At 36.8% G+C, this 13,661-nt stretch overlaps 1 non-coding gene across 1 annotated transcript; it reads left to right on the forward strand.

Annotated features, from left to right (window-relative positions):
- The first annotated feature begins 12,526 nt into the window (after window positions 1-12,526).
- On the forward strand, window positions 12,527-12,662 carry LOC124240530 (small nucleolar RNA SNORA70). The gene has a single exon (XR_006888919.1). It is a non-coding gene; the product is annotated as a small nucleolar RNA SNORA70 (small nucleolar RNA).
- The last annotated feature ends 999 nt before the right edge of the window (window positions 12,663-13,661 follow it).

Raw genomic sequence — 13,661 nt, forward strand, 5'->3', positions numbered from 1 at the left:
GTTTAGTGTTAATACATGCCATTCCTTTTTATACTATTTTATTTTTTATTAAAAAATAATGAATAATATTAATATAAATAATAAATTAATAAAAATACTATTTTATTATTTATTTTATTTTTTAATAAAAATTTTATATATTTAAGGTATATATGATGTTTTGATATACATAGTGAAATCATTACTACAGTCAAGCTAATGAACATATCCTTTTCCTCACACAGCACCTTTGTGTGTGTGTGTGTGTGTGTGTGTCTGTGTGGGGAAAGCATCTGAACTCTACTCCCTTAGCAAATTTCCAGTTTACAATACAGTATTATTAACTATAGTCACCATCCTGTACATCAGATCCCCAGAACTTATTCATCCTGTATAAGTGCATTTTCTTTTAAAGATTGGCACCTGAGCTAACATCTGTTGCCAATCTTTTTTTTTTCCTTTCTCCAGAAAGCACACTCTACATAGTTGCATATTCTAGTTGTAGGTCCTTCTTGTTGGGCTATGTGGGATGATGCCTCAGCATGGCCTGATGAGAAGTGCTAGGTCCATGCCCAGGATTTGAACTGATGAAATCCTGGGCCACCAAAGTGGAGCATGCGAACCCAACCACTCAGCCATGGGGGTGGCCCCTAAAACCACATCATTTTACCCTTTGACCAACATCTCCCCTTTTCCCTCACCTCCCTGCCCTTGGCAGCCACCATTCTACTCTCAGCTTCTACGTACTCAACTGTTTAGATTCCACATATAAGTGAGTTCACGTGCTGTTTTTCTTTCTGTGTCTGGCTTATTTCACTCAGCATAATGTCCTCCACATTCATCCATATCTCAAGTAACAGAACCTCCTTTACGTAAGGCTGAATAATATATATCACAGTTTCTTTGTCCATTCATCCGCAGACGTTTCCATGTCTTGGCTATCGTGAATAATGCTGCAATGAACACAGAAGTGCAGATATCTCTTTGAAGTACTGATTTCATTTTCTTTGGATATATACTCAAAAGAAGATTGCTGGATCATATGGTAGTTGTATTTTTAATTTTTTGAGGTACCTCCATACAGTTTTCCATAATGGCTGTAGCAATTTACATTCCCACCAACAGTGCACAAGGGTTCCCTTTTCTCCACATCCTAGCCAACACTTGTTATATTTTCTTTTTTTGATAATGGACAAATGATCATCTCATGTTGTTTTCCTTCCACCCTACATTTCCTGAGTACCAAAGTCCAGAATATAGAGGTTGGTAAGTAGTAAATTTCTGTAGAAATATACTTGACTATTCATTAATTCAGCCAAGAATGACTATGTATAGATTTCATCAGTGAGGCATAAGAAAAGAAACTTTTAAATTTACTTGAAAACGTGCATAAAGAGTACAAGTAATCCATAAACATCATATTTTTAGCCTCTTTCTGTGATTCGAAGATAAAATAGAAGTCAGTTTCTGCCAACATCCATTTGACTTAGTGCAGGGTTCTATTCCTGCAAGTTCTTTCCAGCACAACAAATTTCACCACTTCAAAATATTTTTCCAGGCATCACTAAGATATGATTGTGATTACATAACAACTGTACTCTGATAATGACAGAGCACACCCAGTGTTTTAGGAAGGGGGTTTTCCTTATATCTTCTTGAGTATTTAGAATTTGCCTTATTGACCTTCTCAAATGTCATGTACTTTTTCACGCCTATGAGCACTCAAGGCAAAAATGTGTATCTGGGAATTTGTATAAACTTTCTGCTTCCAGAACAGCTAAAAGAAAAACTCTAGTTGTTGTTATATGTAAGTATATCTCAGCAAAATATGTCATACACATTTTGAAGAGGCAATAGAATGAAAACTGCACCAGCAATTGGCAGAAGGGAGAAAGAATAACTATAACAGTGAAATGAATCTGTACCCTTTCAATCCTAACTGGACATCTTGAAAGGATCTTTATTTTTAAGGAAGATTAGCCCTAAGCTAAGACCTGTCACCAATCCTGCACTTTTTGCTGAGGAAGATTGGCCCATAGCTAACATTTGTGCCCATCTTCCTCTACTTTATATGTGGGATGCCTACCACAGCATGGCTTGACAAGCAGTTCATCGGTCTACACCGAGATCTGAACCCGCGAACCCTGGGCCAGTGAAACACAGTACATGAACTTAACCACTACCCCACTGGGCCAGCCCCAGGGGATCATTTTTAAGACAGGCATCACAGCACGGTAGCTCACCCCATGGGGTGTTTAAAATACTTTGCGTTCTTCGTTGTTGCTTTTCTTCTGAAATTATTCAAGCTAACATTTCAATTTAGAAGTTATTTGTAGTAATAAGTTCCAACTAAATTGTTTGCTGTAATTATTTGATGCCTTTATAGGCCTCATAATAAAGAAGACTTAGTATGAAATGAATCAAATGCATTATCTTACACAAGCTATTTTATCCTGATCGTAAAAAATAAGAACATCAAATTACCATGAATTAAACATAACATTATTAGTGTCATGTTTTATTTTGTTTTGGCTTTCTGAGAATAATATTACACTGCTGCTGTAAAATTCGACAGTACAAGTCCTGGAAGCGATACACTATGCAGTTACCCAAAAGGTATTTACGCTTTCTGTATTAGAGCACTTAGGGCTGTAATAAGCCTAGATGCTGTAATAAACATAGATGCTGCCAAAATTCCAGCATCATTGTCCGGCCAGCTAATGTTTAGGGAGAAATGAATATATTTTCATACATTACCTATAATTTTATAATTTCAATTGTACATATTCATCTTTCCCATGAGTCATATATCCTCAGAGTTGGATCAGAAGTAAATAGTTCTATTCACCTAACACCCTAGGTTTTTCTGTATTTTGTTGTTTTATTCTTTATGTTCTTTCTACGCAATGCCTTGTCTACTGATGACTTCAGTTATTACCTATTTTAGGACAAATATTTTTGGCTAATTATAGGAGAAACCCAGACCCAAAAGCCTTAAAACGGAGTGGTGATGCCTCCAGGTCTATGAACAGGGCTGCAGCTCTGTGTCTGTTATTCTCTCATCTCTTGTCTTCAGGCTGGCTTTCCTCAGGTTACAAAGATGACACACAGAAATTGTGAGAATTTGCTACTGTGTTCACGTGCAGAGGGAGAAAAGATAGTGTATCTCCACTAACTAAGGAATAAAACCTGTTCTAATCAATACAGATGAGCCAATTATGTCACTTGTCTATTCCAGAATCTATTGCTCTTTCCAAGGCAACGTCATTAGCTGATTTTCTTAGCTCTGGGCTCTGATATCTATTTGGGGCAAAGTGGGAGAGACTGTCATGATTACTTGAGAAGGCTGGATTAATTAATACTGTCTCCAGCAAGTAGGTATGGATCAATTTCCACTGAATGCCATGGCTCTGTGAGGAAAAATGGGTATCTGAACTATATGAATGCTGTTATAGCAAGTCTGAATAGGGGAATTAATGATGGTTAAATAACTTACAGTGTTTACTGAGCCATCTGTACATTAAAAATTTCTATATTTGAGTGTCTAGCCCAGGGATCTCTTCAGAGATCTCAACTAATATATCCACTTACTACTTTACATTTTCAAATTGAGTGAAATAATGTCTGGGGACTACTAGGCATTTTCTATATGTCCACTACATTTATTAAATGTTTACTCTCTCCCCTTACATCCAAACAACTAGTTATCCCCATAGCTCATTGTAGATTGGCAGTATAAATACTATTATCACCTAAAAAATGTTTTTGGCAAAATTTTAAGTAAAACGGAAGGCTTAAAGAAGTGTTCCTGATAAAGTGTCTTGTAGAAATTGGGACTGTAAGACACACATGTTTCCTTTCTAGAAGAGAGTTTATCCCAGACTGGATAGAGAAATGAGAGATCTGTGGGGTCCTAGATGATGACATCATGGGTTTTAGAGTGCTGAGAATTTAGACAGACTCATAAAATACTCCTAGGAGTCCCAGATGTGACATGGAAGAAATAGAGCCCACTGGAATGAAAATATGGAGGAGATAGAATGGTATCCATTTGTGGATAATCTTCATGAACCATTGACAGGAGGGTATTCACCAATGCCCAGGCTACGCCAGATCATGAACCAGGGCACACTCCGAGAAGGAGGGGTAGAGACCGAACAGTAGAAGGTTAAGAACTTAAGTGATTAGATGTTTAAGTGTTAATTTCTTTTAAAAAAACAAAACCAAAACATATTCATAGAAAATAATAAGAATGATATTTCTTGAATGACTAAATTTTTTTGACTGTAGTATATACTTCATACACTAAGAGCAATCTCATTAGGTAGATACTTTGATCACTCTCATTTTGTAACTGTAAACTAAAAATACACAAAGCTGCATTCATAATATCCTTCTCCACTCTCTTCTTTCCTGAGTGGACAGCATTACGTGAAAGGATTCATTCATTTGCTCAGTCTAGAAACCTGATGGCTACTGCTTTGACTCAGGCTCCCTGCTTACATCCAACCATGCGCTAAGTCACATCACTATTATTTTCTGAACATCATTTAATCCCTTCCACTTGTCATCTCTGTGATTCCCTAATCTAAAGCATCAGAGTCTCTCACTTCACTTACACTCACATAAATCTCTGAAATGCTCTTTCACATCCATTCTTTCATGTTTTCAGTCCATTTTCCAAGCTTCCGTTTGTCAGAATAAACGTTTGCATAACTAAGTCTGGTTGCACTATTTCTCTCTTGAATTATTTAATGGCTTTAATTGACCTTAGGGTGAAAATTGATTTCCTTAGTATAACATATGATGAGCCCACATCATCTTATCTTCTATAGAGCCTCATTCTCATTACTCTCTACTTGTTCTTTCTAATCTAGTTTGATTAGATTTTAAATTTAAATGTCTCTATTTAGTCTTTTATTTTCACAAATGTTTCTTATAGCTATTATATTCCCCTTTTATTTATAAAGGAAACTACATTTTCCCCCAGACCTTACTTTATGCTTCAGTCTCATGACCAGAGTCCCTGATTCATGAGATAAGATTGGGACCCATCATTTCCTCTCTCTCTATATATACATATACGTATACATATATACATGTATACATGTATGTAGATAGATAGCTATAGACAGATGTATACCTTTGCAACACTCACCATGCCTACAATTTCCTCCTCTCTGCTTTTTCCAGATGATTGAAAACCACGTGTTGTTCACTATATAACTCTATCTTAGTAACTAGCCCACAATAAGAACAGAGGGTCTGGGTCTAACTTATTTGGATTTATCTCTTGATTCCAATACTAACTGACTGTGACAGAGAATGGCTATATTTTAATCTGATACATTTTCTTTTTTTCCTTGACATCAGTTCTTGGCCTGGATCATAGAACCTTGTTATGTATGCTCCTCCATGATCTTTCTTTGTCCACCAGTTTGATGATGACGGGCAAATAAATTTGGAAGTCAGGATACGAAGATGAGCCACAGGAGAGAAGTGGCTTGGGTCCCTGAATCATTGTTTGAAGGAGAGCTGCTCATCTAATTGGAACAGTCATTTGGAATTTGCTTATGGGAGACATTAACTTCTATAATATTGGAACCATTATACGTGTTTGGTTTGTTTCTTATAACAGTTATTCTTATACTAACAGAGCAACACTTGACCCCTCTGTGCCTCCAAAATATCCCCCTTTAAAATAAGGACAAGAAAAACACTAAAGCACAGAGTTTAAAATGAGTGAAGAATTATGTGTAAATCAATTATAACAATTGCTGTCAGATAGCATGTTTATTATTGATTGAATAGATAATGTCAGTGCTTATGATTAAATAAATATAAGGGGAAGAAATTCCAAAGCAGTGCTCACAGGCTAGGTTTGGCTCACTGATATATATTTTTTTCCTTTGCAGTATTAGCCTGTACAACGTTAAGTACATATACAGGTTATTATTGAAAATTTTGGTTTTCTTACTAAAATCTGAACTTCTGGTATTTTGAAAATATCTGAGGAGGTGGCAAAAACTAGGTCTCCATTCCCACTTGGTGACAACCAGACGAGGTAAACCGCTGCCACTGTCCTTTGGAGGGGTTCACCCTCTTCAGTGGGTCCACGCCTCACAACCTATTGGATCCCCTTACTCTGAGGCTCATTGGTCATTTGCTATTGTATTTAGGGTATGTCTATCAAAATTGGAAGAAACAACAGATGAACAAAGAGAGGGCTGAGTATTTTTTTTTAATGGGCAAGAACATATTTCTTTAAGCACCTATCACACTTTAGGCTTTATTCCTTTAAGATAAACCTGCATGGTGATTATTTCAGTGTTACTTCTGATCCAGCAACCACTTCCTGAATCAGCTTGTATTTAAATAGGATGGGATTGTATAAACACTTCTATCCAAAACACTTTCGTGAATGGTGGTACTGTTTTTTATACTACAAATGAGAAATAGCAAGATCTCCTATGATCACTATCAGAAGGTCTATCAGTAATTGAGTACTGATGGAAATAGATAGGATGGAAGTGGTCTTTCTATGGAAACAGCATAAGCAAAGGTATTTGTAAACACCTGAGAGACATTTCAGTTTTATCACTCATGCTGCATCTCACTTTCATTATATAGTAAAGAAAACTGTGATATGTTAATGGTTTTCAAACATTGTTCCATTAAGCTCTAATGATACAAGGGACAACATAGGAAGAATTAGAGGGTGACTGGACAAGAATCTCATCCCAAATGTAACCTCAAATAGAGTAGCTAGAACTATAGGCCTTATAAAGCATTTGACCTTCATGAAATATATTTTTCCTAAGGAATATGCTGTATCTTTTCAATGTGAACATTTTGATAACCAGCAGGTTAAATAACAACTACACCTCTTTCAGTTTCCTGAAAAGAAAAAACAAGCAAACTAATAATAATGCTCCAAGAAGACAGGAAATAACCAACTGGACTATTCTGAGGGGTTTGTTTTTCAAATTTATGACTATATAAAACTATATAAACCACAAAGAAAGAATTTTCAGTCATGTTCCCAGATACCATATAATATTATGTAAAGTTAAATTATTTCTCTTACGTCTAATATCAACATTTATCCCTTAACAATTAAAATGAGCTAATTTTCAAGACTATATATCTTCATATAATTATGATGTAAGATTTAATGGATATATATTTGATTATCTTAATACATAATGTTAATCTTGTAAGACTACACAAATCTAATTTTCTCCTAAAAATATTCTTACTTTGATTTGTATGATTATGAGATCATATTTAAGTATAGTCTATTTCCTCAGAAATAGGTCCTTGGGTTGTTAAACTAAAAACAAAGGCAATTCCAGCCCCATCTTTATTATTCAATGATGAATAATTATTTTCTCCTATTCAGTCCACTTCTATGTGCAAATCTAGACATATTCCTAATTTAAAATGCAAACATGAAACCACGTCTAACATTAGCAAATATTTAAGATAGATGAGTCTTTTCATGAATTGGAAAAAAAGAATATTATAGATGCCAGTGGAGAAAGGAGGTCTTCTGAACAAGACACTTGCTTGCCAGGCTGATCTGGACCAAGGCTTCCAAGGACGATCCATTTCAAGATTGGAGAGGGGTAGTCTCAAACACCAAGCAAGCATATATTCCAAAGAAATTCCAATTCCTTTCTAAATCCACACACACTGACTGTGATAATATTTTGTTTTCAAAGAGCAAAACAACTTACTTGTATTGAGAATTTTAATAATCTCTTCCAATAATTTTCTAAATTGGAAAGTCTCCCGTGTCATATAACAACAGATTATTGACAAACAGCCTGACATTGCTCGAGAAAAGATAGGCCTGCCATCTTCAATTTAGATTTTACTTGGATGACTACTTCTATTTGTAGTTCTATCTGGAAGAATGTATAGATAGATAAAACGATAGGTGATATATAGATAGAGAAATATATCAGATGAAGAAAAAAACACATCAAAAATTAGTCTAACTGGGCAGCATATCAAGTGATCCTTTCTGATACAGAGGAAGAGCCCTACCTGCTATTCCTGGGCAATGTCATGAAGAACCAACACTATGTTGATTACTCTCAAATCTATCTTCTGTTCATGTGTCTTACAAGGGGCAGATTGATATCTTTGTATACCTGCTGAGCAGAGACACGTGGCAATCTATATGCCTAAAAAGATGCAAATAACATTGCTCTAGTATATACTCCCTCTCTGTTGCTTCACTGAACGGCACGGTATACAACACATTCAGCCAAATGATTAAGTTAGACCTATTCTCTGCTTTGCCTTTCTTTATTATCTCATTCACATTACCTGTACTTGTGTAAGTTCTAATGATTTTTTCTTCAACATAAATTTAAAATATGACAGAATAATCAGTTTCCCTTTTCAAGGATTCATCTTTTATCTGAACTAATTGCCTGCCTCTGTAATCATCCTAATTTTACCTATTTTTTCCCTAATCAGCAGAATGACAAAATAGATACACCTAAGCTTATCGTTTCTAATTTAAAACATTAATTCAAAACAGCCAATTTAAATCATAGCTGTACATCAAACTCTGCCCAATAAATACAGAGATTCATCTTTTCAAAAATCCTTAAAACATTTTTACAAAGATACAATACACTGCAATTGGAATGTTGGAGTAAATAGGAGATGAGAAGAAGGGGTGGAGAGAGCATAGATCATGACTCACTGAGGTGGCTTTATGGGTGGGTAAAGAATTCCTAGGTCACCATCTTTTCTTGGCAAATTATCCTAGTCATTGCTATGTATGTCTACAGCATTAAATTATGAAAGATGAGAAATATGATCCTCTTCTGAGTTTATTCCTTTGTAGGTAACTTGATTTTAGTCTCAGTATGATTGAGAAATTATTTCTTCATAACATGACTTAGAGCGGTGAGAAAACATTTTTACCTTAAAGTCTAAAATCAAATATTTCAGATATACTACAAAACAATGTAAGCTATAAAGTTACTTAATATGGTATTCAATTAAGTGCATAATTGTAAAAACAATGATGAGGAAAACATGATATATAAAAATTATTGTACAATGAAAAGTAAAATCTGTATTTTTATAAATAATTTTTCAATAAAATCACTTTAAAATAAACAGAGACTAAGGATTTAAAATCCCGCACCAACAAACCCAAGGAACTTCCGAAAAATGTACTTGAAAATGAAGAAAATGATCACAGAATGAAAGTCTGAGATTCAAGAAAGAAAAGGAAGACAGGAAGGAAGAAAAAAGAACGAAAAACAAAATGAAAGCACACTCATGCCCAGAACTTAGTTTCTAATACGATTCTTCCTTCAAAGGAACCAGAGTTCCTTGGAGAAATCCCTGATCCTAGGACAAGGGCAGGAAACACATAAGTCTTGCAATGTCAGAGAGTAAGAAAGTGCTGAACACACACACACACACACACACACCTTACACATGCACATACACAAACGGGGATACAGAGTATATTAATGGCCACACAGGAGTCACCTAAAAGAGCTCCCAATGCACAAAACTAGAATAATATGAGCAGCAAAATAAATAAATTATTATTGGATTATAACACAAAATATAAAATGAATATCCATGAGTGCTCATATAAGCACATAATTGAATAAATAAATGGGAAAAGAGAGACAAATCTCTTGAGGAGAAATATTCAAAATAATCTATGTAGGTAATCCACTCTCAAAGAGGAGGAGCACAATGCCCTACCCCTTATAGGTGGGCTGTGTGAAATGACATTCTTCCAAAGAAGAGGGCAGAGAAAGGAGAGGAAAGTCCAACAAATTTACAAGAGACGAATCTGACAAACACATCCTGAGCCAGGCAGTCAAGGTTAACATTAATAGTGATTAGTCATCTTGAGAATATGCATACTTGATACAAAATGGTGAGAATGACAGGGCACCTCTGTGGTTTTACTCCCATGAATACATTACCCCATTGTAATCATGAGAAAGCCCAAATAAGGAACTTTTACAAAATGCCTGACCAATACCTCTCAAAATTGTCAAGGTTATCAAGAACAAGGAAGTCAGATGAACTCTCACAGCCAATAGGACCCTAAGGAGAGATGAAAATAAATGTGATGTTTATCCTGGATGGGATCCTGGAGCAGTAAAAGAACATTAAGTAAAAACTCAGGATATATGAATAGGATACAGACTTGGTTTAACAATAATGTATCAAGATCGTGGCAAAAATACCATATTAATATGAAATGTTAATACAGGAGAAATTGGTTGTGCGGTACATGGGAACTCTGTAATATCTTTGTACCTTTTCTATAAATGTCAGATTATTCTCAAATAAAAAGTTTATTACATGCAAAAAAGTATGGGATCCAGTTTCCAGCTCTGCGTATATGGAACTTGAAAGTTGCCACTCTGTACCAACAACAAGTGAGATGCTCAACAGATTGAAAAATCAACAACTCTTCTTGGACGCTTAACAGAGGGGACGACACAAGGCAAAACGCAGCCCTCAAGATTGGAGAGACAGACAGGCCAATGCAGGGAGTTGCGGCTTACAAGAGCAGAGACTCCGAGGGAGAAAACTCTGCGGGAACCGGTGCCAGGGTAAGAAAACCTGAATTATAAATGTCGAAATGCTGGAGGTCCAGTGTGGACTCTAAGAGTTAAAACCTCCAGGGGCGGGGCTGGCCCCATGGCCCAGTGGTTAAGTTCAAGCACTCCGCTGCAGGTGGACCAGTGTTTGGTTGGTTCGAGTCCTGGGCACTGACATGGCACTGCTCATCAAACCACACTGAGGCGGCGTCCCACATGCCACAACTAGAAGGACCCACAACAAAGAATATACAACTATGTACCTGGGGGCTTTGGGGAGAAAAAGGAAAAAATAAAATCTTAAAAAGAAAAACCTCCAGGGGACCCCAGTCACAGGGAGGCCCCTGCAATTTTGTGAGATTTACCTCCAGAAGCTCAACCAGACTCTCATAGTAAATATCTGAGGAAATCCTCTTGGGCTTTTGGGAGAAGGAAGGGGAAAAGAACCATTTTGAAATACCACAGAGCATTCTGCTCTTCTTCACAAGGCCTGCCCTCAGGGGAAACTAATTAACCAGAGACTAACCTGCTGGGGTCTTATCACAGCCTAACTGACCTGGCCGAAGGGAAAAACCCAACTCCAACCCACTCTAGCCATCGTGTCCCACCTAACCCGGGAAAGAAAAAACTGAGACACACTTGTGAAGTTCACAGTCCAGAGGCATATAGTTAACTGAAAGACTGAGACCTAATCATAGGATCATAGAACATTTCCCCTCCCTCCACACCTCACCATCACATTCCTACAGGCCTGTTGACAGCAGTTCCCTTTCCCAGTACGTCCCATCCCACTATCAAGAAAAAAATTACAAGGCATAACAAAAGGTAAAAAACAACCATTTGAAGAGATAGAGCAAGCATCAGAATCAGACACAGGAGGGATGTTGGAATTATCAGACCAAGAATTTTAAATGACTATGAGAATGCCTTTGATGGGCTTGCAGTACACAGGACATGGCTGAGGAGAGAATCTCTGAGCTAGAGGACATGTCAATAGAACCTCAAAAACCAAAAAGCAAAGAGAACAAAGAATGAGAAAAATAGAAAGATAACCCAAGGACTGTGGGATAAGTACAAAATGTATAATACATGCATAATGGGATGACCAGAAGGAGAGGAAAGAACAGAAGAAACGATGCAAAATGATAATGTCTGAGAAATTCCCCAAATTAATATCAAACACAAAACCACAGATCCAGGAATCTCATAGAACACCAAGTAGGATAAATGCCAAAGAAACTACACCTGGGCATACCATTTTCAAACTACAGAAAATCAAAGATAAAAAGAAAAATCTCAAAAGACTCCAGAGGGGAAATTATACGCCTTATCTACAGAGGAACAAATATAAGAATTGGATCCAAATTTTCCTTAGAAACCAGGAGCAAGAGGAGAGTGGAGTAAAATAATTAAAGTATTGGAAGGAAAACAACCACCAGCCTAAAATGTTCTGCCCTGTGAAATTATCCTTCAAATGTGAAGGAGAAATAAAGACTTTCTCAGGCAAACAAAAAGTGAGGGAATTTGTTGCCAGTAGAACTGTCTTGCAAGAAATTTTCAACGAAGTTCTTTAGAGAGTAGGAAAATAACATAGGTTAGAAACTCAGATCAACATAATGAAAGGAATACATCAAAGAATAGCTAAGGTTAAATTAAAACTTTTATTTTTCTTATTAATTGATCAGATAATAGTTTTTTAAATATAATAATACCAACGATATATTTAATTATATATGCTTATGCATTATATATATATGTTTATGTATAAGTGAAATGAATGACAGCAATGATACAAAGGATGTGAGGGAGGAGATAGGATTATCTTGTTATTATAAGGTACTCACACGGCCAGCGATGTGTATAGTGTTACCTGAAACTGGACTTGGGTTAGCTGTGAACATATATTGCAAACTCCAGGACAAGCACTAAAAAAAGTAAAAAAAATGCAGCAAATTAAGCCAAACATGCTCTTTTCTTCATGGGAGCGGCCAGTGTGCAACGGCTGCAAATAACATCTCCCTCGATAGTGTATACGGCCTGCTGCTCACATGGGTTGCTCTAAAGGTTGTGGAGACGGCCCTTTCCAGTGGACACTCGTGTCTAATCTCACACTGTCCCTAGTGTAGGCTCCAGATAAGTATGTGGGATGCCTTCAGAAAGCCCCAGGGCACAGTGATCAGGGTCAACCTTGGCCAATTCGTGATGTCTGAACCAAGCTGCAGAACAGGGAGCATGTGATTGAGGCCCTATGCAAGTTCAAGTTAACTGGCTGCAAGAAGATCCATATGTTCAAGAAGTGGGGCTTTATTAAGTTTAAAGCTGGTGAATTGAAGACATGGTGACTGAAAAGAGGCTCATCCCAGATGTCTGTGGGGTCAAACACATTCCTAATCATGGCCTTTGGAAAAAAAAATGGGTCTTGCTCTCATAAGGGCTTCAGTGCTGCCTCATTTTTTTTTTTTTTTTTTGAGGAAGATTAGCCCTGAGCTAACATCTGCTGCCAATCCTCCTCTTTCGGCTGAGGAAGACTGGCCCTGAGCTCACATCCATGCCCATCTTCCTCTACTTTATATGTGGGATGCCTACCACAGCATGGCTTGCCAAGCAGTGCCATGTCCGCACCCAGGATCCTAACCAAAGAACCCCAGACCGCCAAAGCAGAATGTCCGTACTTAACCACTGCGCCACCGGGCCAGCCCCATCTGCCTCATTTTTCACAAGGGCAACAAATAGAAAACAGTCACAAATATACTAGATATTAATCCAAGTACATTAATAGTCCTTTGGAATGTCAATGGTCTAAATGTACCAATTAAAAGACAGAGATTGTCAGAGTGGATTAAAAAACAAGACCTATCTACACGTTGTCTACGAAGAACACAATTTAAATATAAAGACACGTAAATTAAAAGTAAATGCATGGATAAAGATATGCCATGCTAATACTAATAATAATAAAAAAAAGGAAAGCTATAGTAGCTATTAATTTCAAATAGAGCAGAATTCACAGTTACAAATGTTACCAGGGAAAATGAGGGGACAATGTATAATGATAAAGGGGTTTATTCTCCAAGAAGA

The sequence above is a fragment of the Equus quagga genome, chromosome 5 (genome assembly GCF_021613505.1).
Source record: "Equus quagga isolate Etosha38 chromosome 5, UCLA_HA_Equagga_1.0, whole genome shotgun sequence".
Taxonomy (NCBI): Eukaryota; Metazoa; Chordata; class Mammalia; order Perissodactyla; family Equidae; genus Equus; species Equus quagga.